The sequence below is a fragment of the Hippocampus guttulatus genome, chromosome 15 (assembly GCF_054856545.1).
Source record: "Hippocampus guttulatus isolate MCC_2025c chromosome 15, RoL_Hgut_1.0, whole genome shotgun sequence".
Lineage (NCBI taxonomy): Eukaryota > Metazoa > Chordata > Actinopteri > Syngnathiformes > Syngnathidae > Hippocampus > Hippocampus guttulatus.
The window spans coordinates 10,795,892-10,808,086 of record NC_141275.1 but is presented as its reverse complement, the minus strand read 5'-3'; positions in this window follow the sequence as shown (position 1 = coordinate 10,808,086).

Here is a 12,195-nt window from a genome sequence, read left to right as displayed (position 1 = left end):
CAACCAAAAGATGAGAGGTGAAATAAGGGGGTAAAAATGCAAAGAGAAAATTTGTTACGATTAAGGTTCCACTGACAGTTTATTATTCTTATTCTTATTATTAATCAATGTTGCATTTTAAACTAATCTCAACATGCTACAAAGATTTTAAAAAACAATATTAAAATTATTTAGACACTGCTTTCTGATGATTTGACACAATGGAAGGATATAGAGGGCAACTGGGACTGGCACGAGGACTGACCCTTGTGGCACCCCAAAGATGTCTATGTAAGGCAGAGACCTTGAACTCACAATAAGTACACATGGAGCTAGAAAAAGGTTCTCAAGCAGTTTTATATAACCACAAACCAGAGGTTTCCCACCTGATGCTTACATTTAAAAAAAAGTGTGTGTGTTGGGTGTGGGGGGGGGCATGACAATACAAGTTGAATGAGACAGGTAAGCGGTTGCTCAAGTAGACACAAATAGAAACAAAAAGAACACAACCCACTCCATCAGTGACTCCCAAAGACAAGCGGTGCTGTTTTATTCGGCCCAGAAGGCGCCGGCTGTCAGTCATTTAATTTGTTTCCATCTCCTTCCCCCAGCGAAGGATGTAATGGGGGGTGTCGTGCTCACATCCCCTGTTCATTTGCCGGGGACATCCCGGTGCGTGAGACCATGCTGAAGGGTTTTCAATTGCTGTCAAGAACCACTCGTCACGTTTCAGCTGCTGAATACATACCAAAGCAAAAAGCTTTTCGTGGTTGGTGCACGGCCCAGAAAGTGTTAACCATTATTAACAGTGTCACACCGATGTAAATGAGGAATTGGATTAGTGAACCAAAAATGATTGATCAACAGTATCTGTCACAGTCTAGAGTTCCTGGGTTCAAATCCTGGCTCAGGCCCTCCTGTGTCTTAGTTGCCACACTCAGATAATCCTTTTGTGTCTAATAGTAACCTCAGAGCACATAGCTTAAATGGAGAGTGAAAGGCCATTGGGCGAAAATACATATTTCCTGCTTAATTTGATGAGGAACTTCCTGTTCCGATGAGACCTACACTGAGGGCCTGTTTAAAAATAACCACATGGAATCTGTGACAAATGACCTCCTTCCACACACGCCTGGCACTCAGCACACTCCGAAACCCAAAAGTGAGTATGTTTAATAGAAGATGAATGGCTTAAGTAATGAGAAAAGGTATTCATCATGCGCCGCAGATTATGACAGCCTTTTGCTCCAAGTTCTTAAGATGGAAAACACAAGTGTTGCTGAAAGTGGAACGTATCCAAAAGAGTCAGACATTGCATTGCTTTTTATACATCGAATAATCTCAGGAAGCTTCGTTATTTCGGTGCTACCGTTAACAACAAGACGACGCGAAACCAGAAAGTGTTATAGGGGCACATCGGTTCACTTGCCTGCCTGACAGTGTCAATCAAAATTAAGACTGAGTGTATGTAAACATGGAGCAATGAGGAAAACCAATTCATTACAAACCGGGTGACCTGCATTGTGTACACTTGAGCTCTGCTTATATGCACACATTCCTGACATTGCGGTAAAAGCATGAAAGAAGAAGAAGAAGAAAAAAACATCTATTACACATTTATAGAGAGGATTAGCACAGTGGGGGGTAGAGGGGTGGGAGGAATCCCATGGTGGGTGACAGGGAAAGCCAATCTGTACCTAGAGAGGAGCCGTGACTATTAAGCAGCTTGCTGTGACCTCAACATGGAGATTACTGTGCAGATACAGAGTGGCGTTGTGCAGATGTGCTCGCCTATTAATCCACACAACATGGACGTAAGAAACACGTGCGCTGCAACTCTTTTATGTTATACAGTATTTGACAAGAAGAACGGGGGCACACTGAGCTTCAACACATCATCACATCACCTGGTCACTGACATAACATCATAATTATTTCAACGACGGTTGTGATGCCCAGGACCGGCCCGGACATACACCAGCCACCACCTTTAAAATTGGATGCAAAAATGCATTTTTCTTGCTGCCATTTTGCATATATTAAGAAGAAAATCAGTGACGTTCTTTATGTAATATTGACTACAGTATAAGCTTATGAGGTACTCAAGACCTCCCCCTGGGTTTTGTTTACATTCTCCAAGCATGTATCTGTATGTCGATAGCTGCGATGAGCCATTGTCAACATGGTTCTGTTGGCCTCTCCAGATATAGTGCAAAAGCATTGAGAGGGGAACCGGGGGCGGTGGGAGGGGGGTGCGGGAATAGTCGACCTGAAGAAGGTCAACTCCTCATCGCCATGGTAACTTAGCAAAAGAGTGCAGCTGGTCCATCTGTTCCTTAGCCAACTTTGAGTTGAGATCCTCCCACATCAACATTTATTCAAAAAATCTGTTCGTTTACTCTAAATTACAAATGTAGCGGACCCCCCTCCCCTCTCTCTCTCTCTCTCTATATATATATATACATATAGAGAGAGAGAGAGAGAGAGAGAGAGTGAGAGATAGGGGTCCGCTACATTTGCAGATGTGCTCATCTGCACAACGCCACTCTGTATCTGCACAGTAATTGTCATTAAACATATCATCTTCACCTCACAAGATCATCATGTTAAACACCGCACAAGGCAATTCATATTGCACACAAAAGTGACCGTTTGGTCGTGGTACGTTTTGAGTGCAAATTACACGGTGACAATAATGACAGCAATGCATGACCAACTTGAGAAGCGACTTCATAACCGCTTGTATACAGAAAGCAGGTATATGGGAATCCTTACGCTACCCATAAGTGATTGTATCGGGGGTGGTTCACACACCACACCACACTTCTATTTCTGGTAATAGAGGGACGTCACCATATTCAAAATGGTGTCTGTCCCGCGTCACGGTTTGACATCAACCACCACACACCAAACATCAACATCCATCCATCTTCTAATTCGCTTATCCTGACAATGGTCGCCATTGCGTGTTTTTGGAACGTGGGAGCAAACCTGAATACCCGGAGAAAACCCACGCAGGCACGAAGAGAACATGCAAACTCCACACAGGAAGGCCGGGGCCGGAATCGAACCTTGCACTTCTGTACTGTGAAGTGTGCACCATGCCACCCTCAAACATCAATATCTAGTAATTATTACTATTATCATTATTAATATTATTTTAATGGAGCGTCAGCCAACACTTGAAGCAGATGTGCAAATTGTTTTTCAAATCCCAGTCATAGGGACCACCGTCACAGAAACTCCCAACGGAGAGCCGTGACTCTGGCTACACGGCAAGTAAATGTGTTGCTTTTCCAGCTGAGGACCCAGCAGTTAGTCACTTACGCGTGACGATACATGTTGCTATCCATTTTAAAACGGAGATTTGTGATTAATCCCAGTCCCCCATGTCCGCATGACTCCTCATCTTGCGGCGGTCAACATCCAACGCCAAGATAACACACAGAGAAGCTGGAAATGATACTGGTTAAAGTTCTTAAAGGATTTACAGAATGTTTAAACGAATGCGTCACTTTTTTTTTCTTTCTGTCCAACTCATTGCACGTTAATTAAATGAGAAGGTAATCGTGTATGAATGAGTAATCTCTCATGCAATACAATATATGGAACTGTAATTGCAGTCAGTGGAGCGCAAATTTTGGCTAAAGGCAGGTCAATACAAATTGGATCGGCATCAATTTGAACACCCTCCTGCATGGACCTTACATTTATCCTTTGCTAATAGAGAATTCATCTGCATAATCGGAAAATGCACAATTTGAACCCCAGAAAAGTCTTCTCGTACTCTTTTGTATTGCATCAATTGTATTATGTATTGTAATAGTCATGTTGGGAATCTTCTAATAACAGTGTGGTTAAATGGCTGCCATCGTGTAAATACAAATCAAATCTTCCAACAAATCGATGTGTAGTATAAATAAAGTGAGTTGAACGTGAAACTTAAAATGTCCTACCATGGCTTCAAGTGGAAAATATAATCCAGGATTTACAAATGTAGTAGCAGAACTACAGTCACACTAATTTCAAGTTTTAACGTGTTTTTTGGGGGGTGTGGGGGGTCAAACAGAAGCTTTTGGGTGGAGGAAATAAAATCAGATCATCACCTTGTATTTTACAACAAAACCCAATCTTATTTGTTTCATAACGCGAATTGACTGGTTCTGAACAAGTGATAAAAATTCCAAAATTGGAAACCACCCGAGCAACAGGGTCCTAAAATGTCTCCTCAGTCAAATATGGAAACCGATTTAAAATGAAACGCTGGGTGATCTTAAGATGTCCAAATAAAGCAACATACTTCACGCCATTACGGTGAACTCGATCAGCAACGTCACCGGCTGCCGTTCTTGCTGGAGGCCACACTGTGAACATCACGTATACAATTAAAGTGCAGCAGTGGGTGGATTTGCATGATTAAACCGAAAGCAACATCTAAAATAATCCCTTTTGTGCTCACAGTATGAGTAAGATTGATTTTTCTTCCCCCCCACATTAATTAAACAGCATTTTTTATGGCGACACACTGACTCTGTCATAATCCCTTTCTACGGTGTAACACAAGAGGGAGCAAAATGTGGGATGAAATACAGACAGCAAATAAAAACGTAGCAGGGCAAAAAAAAAATATATATATATATACCGTTATAGATACATATATACCGGTATATATATTTTTATTCTTTTTTTCTTCCATTTCCTATTTGCCTAAAGATGTGCCCCCCAAAAATGGATTAAGGCTTCAGTTTATCAGCATTTATTTGAAGATGAAGGCCACACTGCTGGATTTAGCATGTTTATGCAATGTGCTCATCTTAAAAATACTAAAGCTGCGCCATGGAGCACGCCACCCAATGAGGGAATGGCGTTGAAGATATGGATGTGCGTTATTTCTATGTTTAGAAAAGGGCAAAAAATAAATGGTGGGGGAGTCGGCTGTATGGTCTGTCTATCATCCAAAAAGAACTTCACGAATTTGTTTAATGACACAATTATTTGCTAACTAACTACTAGCTTTGCAGTTAGCACACCTAGCAAGAGTTGAATTGCTATGTTTCCTTTCCAATATTTCCCCTTTTGTTCAAATTTATAAATAGTGTATGCTGTATCACATTTTGATTGTGTGTACCACAGTACCACGTCCAGTCTTTGGTCATAAGTCTTTCTTAATGGTCAATGTCGAAGAACCAATCGAAGTATGACGTAGGACATGCCACGCTATGCGCCACATGCCAGACTTTAGTTGTTGTGGTCGTGAAGTGTCCCAGACGCTATTTAAATTATAAAACTTTACTTGTAAAACTTGGGAACAAAAATAAAAAAACGATTTTGGTGTGGGAAAAGGTACATTGGAGTCCATCCCTATTTTCCCAGGCTTGGGACAGCCACTTTATGCATACACAGTTGATATGTGGCGAGTAACTGGGACGAGGGAATGCACCAGAGCGAAGAAGATAGATTGACATGTTTGAAAGAATGAAGCAGATAGCTGAACTGCATCTTTCTAGCACAGGTGAACTTGGAATAATGGCGCTGCAGGAGGAAGATAAGGGATACTCTGAGAGGACAGATGAACGCAAGCCCGTGAACACATTGATGGATGGACGAATGGATGGATGGGTGGACGGAAGGATGCATCAGCCAGAAAAAAAATGAATTAGAGAGAAAGCATGAGCACAAGGTTAACGTGCCAACAAGATAAGTGAGTGTGGCTCAGGGAAGCAAGTGAATGATAAGTGAAACTGCATTTGTTAAGGGTGAAGACTAGCATAAGACGAGGGCTTGGCATTCACTCCACGTAAGGTCCAGCAGATAGTGCTACATTTTTATTTTTGTGTGTGTATGAATTGTATATTTAATACAGAGTAATCATTTAGTCACAGTCAGCTCAGGCGCAACGTGCGTTAGTTCCTCGTTTGTCATCCATAGAGCCTAGAGGAAATTACTTTGATAAGCTACTGTGCTATTTCACCACCACCCCAATTTTGATTGGGCTCTTTAAACTATGCCTAACAACAAGCACCCACTTCCACGTGATATATTGTCACAAGGTGAAAGCAAACAAACCCGATATTAAACTCACCAAAATGTAATTTGAACAGATGTACGTCAATTGTTAAACATAACAGCTGCATTGTCCAACATGAGAACTACGGTGGTCCGAGAGGTCAAAAAGGGCTCATTACCGGTGGCCTCATCCTGTTCCGCGACAGGGGTCTCGACCTAATTGTCTTTCTATAAAGCACCACAGTCTACTTTAATTAGCAATCATGAACAGCCACAGCACTGTTGCTCATAAAAGCAAATACACTCTTTCTACCCATCATGCTTTGCACACGAAATTACCACAGCAATGCACAGAAGGACCACATGCGGCCGTATTCTGTATCAACCAATTTCCCTCCGGTCGCCTGCAATGTGCTGACGGTGCTTGGGCAAATACTTGCTCCGAGGGGAACTTTCACGCCAATGTTGACTTGACAAATTTCACATCAGCATGTATCACTGCGTGCCTGACACTCAACTCAAACAAAGCATATTTTTTTTGCCATGCGAAGCGCGGGGAGCTTTCATCACGCAAACTCTTTGGTCATAAAAATAGACCCCGTGGAAATGACTTCCAGGCAATTTAAGATCGCACTGCAAGGCGATTTAAGCAAATCGCTGAAAATACGGGCCACATATTTGATGCCTTTACCATGACTTGGCAATTTTACTCTTGCAAAGGAATTTGTCTATGTCGGCCTCAGAAAGGAAAAGTATATGGAAAGAAACGCAATATTCAAAACGGTTGAATGAACTGAGTCTTAATATTTTTATGAAGGCAGAAGTTTTCAAATTGCCCTTGTGCAAGTTTAGCTCATGCTGTGGCCTTGCAAGTTGATGCAGACTCTTTTTTTGGTACAATTAAAATGTAATTAAAAGTCAGGACATGCATAGAAAACTTTAATTATTTGGTTTGGGCCTAGTGATGCTTTTAACCTCCGGAAGAGCTTGGATGGGTGGAGCTGTATTTAAAAAAAATAAAATAAAAAATAGCCCAATCTGCCTTCTCAGCAGTTGATATCTTTGTAAGTGTCATTGAGGCAGACACTGAAGCATTACCTGTAAATTTTAAAGCACTCTGGCTGAGAGCATCAGATGTGTGCCAACATGTACACTGGCACGGAAAGACACTTGGTACTCAAGATGCTCTCGTTGTTTAAAGAAAAATTCCTAACAACAAACAAAATTTCTTTTTCAGCATTTTGGCACCAGAAGTGTGTTGTTTTTGGGCACGTTTCCTGGAAGTTGGCTTTGTAGCTTCCATACATGCTAAAAAAAACATTTCTGTGTTTTAAGCAACATAGGCACACCCATACACACAAAACACCAGATAGGTTGATTTTATTTATTTAGTTTTTGTTATTTAAAAAAAAAAACATTGCAGCATACGGCCTTTAATGTGTAGCCACATAAATTGGGCTGTTTAACAAGGTGGAAGGCCCGAGGTGTCCGACACAAATCTTGCCACACAGGTTTGATGTGCGGGGCCCGCGGAGGTCACTCACACCATTAATATGACCATTCGCAATCACAGTCGGAGAAATGTCACAGGTGGAGGAAGTGCGATGAAAGCACAGGAGGGGACAGAACTGTCGGACATGACAATGCTCTTGGCCTCGGGTTCACTGATAAATGAGGAGTCAATCTCCCTCTGATTCCACTTTAGTTTTTTTTTTCTCCCCCCTTCAAAGTGACCATAAGTTCCTTAAAATGGAAACCGTACGGATATTGAGGATTTTTTTGATGATTTATTGATCTTGGTTATTTATATGATTGACATATAATAAAGGAAACAATTATATATATCAATTAAAAACTGTCAACACGTTTTCCTTTTTTTTTCTTTAATTCAAGATACAAGTAAACTTTTCTAGAGGATTTAAAAAAAAATCTGATTCTGAATCTGCCCTTGTTTTTCTCTAGATGTTGGTCCTGTAATACATGACTACACGAATCCAGTTCGAAATTCAATTTTCAGCTCCCAATGATCCCGAAGCAGAAAGGTGGTAACATAAGACAACAATACTACTGACTAGCCCCTGATAGGAAAAAGGTTCCTGCTCTATGTGGCATAGGAAGTCAATAGGAAGGCCATTATTGCCCTGGAAACACCCAACTCCCATAGTGTAAGAGTGTGGGAAGGTGTCAATATTATCTTCCATCTTTACGAGGCCACTTGATACTTTTGTACACTGGCTCCATGTATTGTCATGACTCTCAACCGCATGGGTGTTGACACTTACCCACCAGTGCTGCAGCCCTCCGCAAACATGACATCCAATAGACCGCAGTCGTCGGGCTTGTTCCAGTCACAAGGGGACTGACACTGAACAGCCCACAAAGCCACGTATATTGTTTGGGGCACAATTACAGTACATCCAGCACAGCCACCTCAGCCGTCATCACACCTTATTACCCCCAATAAGCTCCAGTGACCACCACTGGCTCGCCAGCGCGCTCTCGCGCCTTCCATCAATCATGCTCAAGCAGCTGTGGAGCCCGAATGGGAGGCCACTTCGGCAATTGAGAAGCTTTGGAGACGAGAGCTAATGTAGCCGAAAACTTGTCTCTATGGTGCGCCAACACAAATGAATACAAAGTGGAGATGCAATTCCCGCGAGATAAAGGCTCACTTAAGATATGCTCTTTCCAGTCATTGCCCAGGCGTGCGCACGCATGGCTACACAGTAAGAGAGGAAAAACTCATGCAGAAGTGCACAGCATCGCACAAGCATCCATCTTCATTCGACATTTAACCTTGGATGTGACCGTTGAAGCATAGATGATGGGCGATAGCGCCAATGGAGAGGGCCATTGTGCACTTGGAATATGTGTTAGTAGGGTTTATCCTAATCGGCAGCGCTGGCCCGATGCAGCAATGTAACACAGAAATAAAGACTTAGACCGGTGTGTGCATTTGCGTTTGGGATTCCAAGCGTCTCCCGGTGCGTCACCAGCAGGTCAAGAACAGCTTTGCGAGCTCAAGCACCAACATCTCATTTCCTTTCGCCGTCCAGGCTACTTGGGAACAGTAATTATGAATATTCCTTAAAGGGTGCTTCAGGTGCGCCATTCGATTATCTGTACAGTATATGGAGGTAATCCTTGTTCTGCGGAAACCTCCAAGGTTGAAGACTGCAAGTTCCAGGATGCTGGTCAGCCTGTTTAAGGGAGTGAAAACATTCCCTAAAGGAAATTATGGATGGTGAAACAATCTATTCCTGAGTCAAACTATTGCCTTCATGAAACTGTACATTATGTTTTTTCGAAGAAAATTCACCAGACAGAATAAAATCTTCTGTCTGGTGAAGCAAATGTTTATGAATTAAAAATGGCAACAGATTTTCTGATGCTTGCTGAACTGACGTTGCGCATGACATCCAAACATGACGTCATTCACGATGACACAGTCTTCTGAGACATCCGTCGCCATTCATCTAACCTGAAAACGAATAGGTCCTCCCCTTTGGTGGTAATCAACCTGATTTCTATCTAATGGGATTCAACTGAGGTCACGATTGTCTTATGGCCTTGCCAACAAACTCATTCACACAATCAGTTAGTGCCTACGCCGGTTATGTGAATAGAGAGCAAATGGGGCATTGATTCTTGTTGCCGTTTCTGGTCCGCTTCCACGAGAACTTACGCAACTGAAACAGTATTTCGGCATTTGAGAATGCGTTGCAGCTACAATTTAATGTGAAGTTTTCTTCATTTTTGATATGTGAGACGAAGCCTCAGTCGCATGCGGTCCGCCTCAAAGTCAAGAGACCTGTTGTTCAGATTGCCCAGGCCTTTCCTTTGTGGCGTGTGCATATTCTTCCAGTACTTGCGTGTTTTCTTCTTTTTTTAATGCGTAATCCGATTTTTCCCCACAAAACTGGATGGAAATAAAACCACTTTACACAATCACAGATGAGGGAAAGTTACTGAATGATTATCCATAACGAAGGATATGTTGTCTATGTGCTTTCAAACTGTATAGATTATTTTTTTTTAAGTCACAGCCTCTCTTTTTCACACATTGACTCAAAAGCACACAAACACTCCCACACCTCCAGAAATAGAGACAGCAACAGTATGTTTTTTTTGGTCAACCCACATGTTGCCAATGTCACCTTTTCCTGGTGTTTCATTAACTTCTGCTAACAATCTCGGAGCACCTCTCACCCCATTCCATCACCGAGCTCTCTCCCTGTCACGCTCCGGCTTTATTTTCAGATCAGTGGGATGTTTGAGAGGAACTGTCATGGTGTATAATTGCCGTAGTTAACGATGCTACACTGCAATCTCTCTCACAGAGAAGAGACTTTATGATCCATTAATGTCAGCGCTCTTACCAGACAAAGAGAGGACCGTATGGGAAAAAGCAGATGCGTTCCAGAGGAGTTGAGTCATTCTGCAAGTGTCAGTCGAGGTGCAATTCGAAGATTCACTTGATCTCAGAGTGATGTGCGCAAATCAGATCATCAATGTGATTTTACGAGTCCATGTCGGCTGCATGCTTTTTTTTTCTCAAATATTTTGCTTCATGAAATCTGATACGAAAATAATGTCAAAAATGGAACCAGAAGCGGTTTTACTCCATCATCTGTGGAAAATTAGCATGTCGCAAAGGTCACGTGGCTCTCAGGGGGGGGGGGGGGGGGGGGTTGGGGGGGGAAGAATAAGGCATAGAAGAAGATGGGTAATATGAAAGTTTTTCTTGAACTAGGCTGGCAGTACATTCTCAAAGTGTCTTGGAAAAAAGCGAAGAACAACAAAGAAAGGAGAAAGACGATGCTATGCTGGTGAAAGAGAAAAGGAAGCACGAGAAGAGCCCGGGCAAGGAAGAAGGCACTGAAGAGGGATAAGAAGTCAGTTTGCTCTGAGGAACACTTGTGTCATCTTCTCAAAGCATTTTGGAAGAAGAACAGGAGAAAATGTGCTTTGATGCTACGGAGGAAGACAAGAACAGAGTTGAATAGATGAGAAAAAAAATGGAGACGAAGACGACAGAAGTTTCCTGTGTACTTTGCTTTTGCCGTCTAATTCTTTGAAGAAAGCCAAAGAAAAAAAAACAGACAAAGACGACGACGCCGTAAAAGAAGTAGAAGTGTGCAGGTGTTACCAGGCTCAAAGTACCCTGAGAAAAAAAAAGACAAAAAAAAACAAGATTAAGAAGAATAAGACAATGCGGTTGAAACGCTTTTGTTGTTGGGTGCTATGCTCGCAGCTCACGCAAGAAAAGAAGAAAGAAAGTTGAAAGGTGAACCGTAAAAGCTGGCCTAAGTCACCCATGTTGTGACCTAAACTGGGACTTCTGGCTCAAAGCGTCCTGGCAGAAAGCAAAGAAGAGGACCAAGAACAAGATGTCCTTGTCTTGAACGTTAATTTTCATGCCACACTGGTGGCCACGTGGCCGAAAAGTCTTGAGAGAAAAACAAAAAGAAGAAACGCGTGAAGAAGAGCCGAGCGTCAAAGAGGACGACACATGTTGGTGGAGCGCATCCAAAGTCTCTTGGGAGAAGACGACAAGGATGAAGATGAAAAAGCTGAAGAAGAACACGACGACGACGATGACAAAGAAGGCAAAGAATACACGGAAGAAAAAGGCAATGAGTTTTAGGTTGAGGCTTGACTACCGTACTTTTCTGGTGACACGAGGCCAAGAAAGCGCCGCGAAGGAAGAGGACGACGACAAATGTTTTCACCGATCTCTGGCAGTGTACCAGACTCCAAAAAATCCCGGAAAAAGGCAAAGACGAAAAAGAACACAGCAAAGGAGACGCGAATGCTAACTCGCGGGTATGCCGCCGCCAAATGGTCGAAACGTCTCCAGAGAAAGCGAGCGCAAGAGGAGAACATGAAGCGGCATGCAAATAAGCAGAACAAGGAGAAGAACAAAGCCTTTTTTTGGGGGGTTTTCCTGCGCTATGCTTCTGTTGTGTGTTCCACCACAGTAAAGCGCACATATGTGACTGAATACTGACAAAAGAATGATTTGACTATTGATTCAATTTATTGGTATAGTATTACGATTGCAAGTATTTGTCGTGGAATTAAAATCCGCGTAAGATGATGCCTTTGTTTTACGGTTTTGTTGCTTTTCTGGTTTTTGTGTGTCATCGTTAGGTTTGTTTGTGTTCGTGTAAAAAAAATTAGTATCAGCTACATTTGAGTTGATATCTT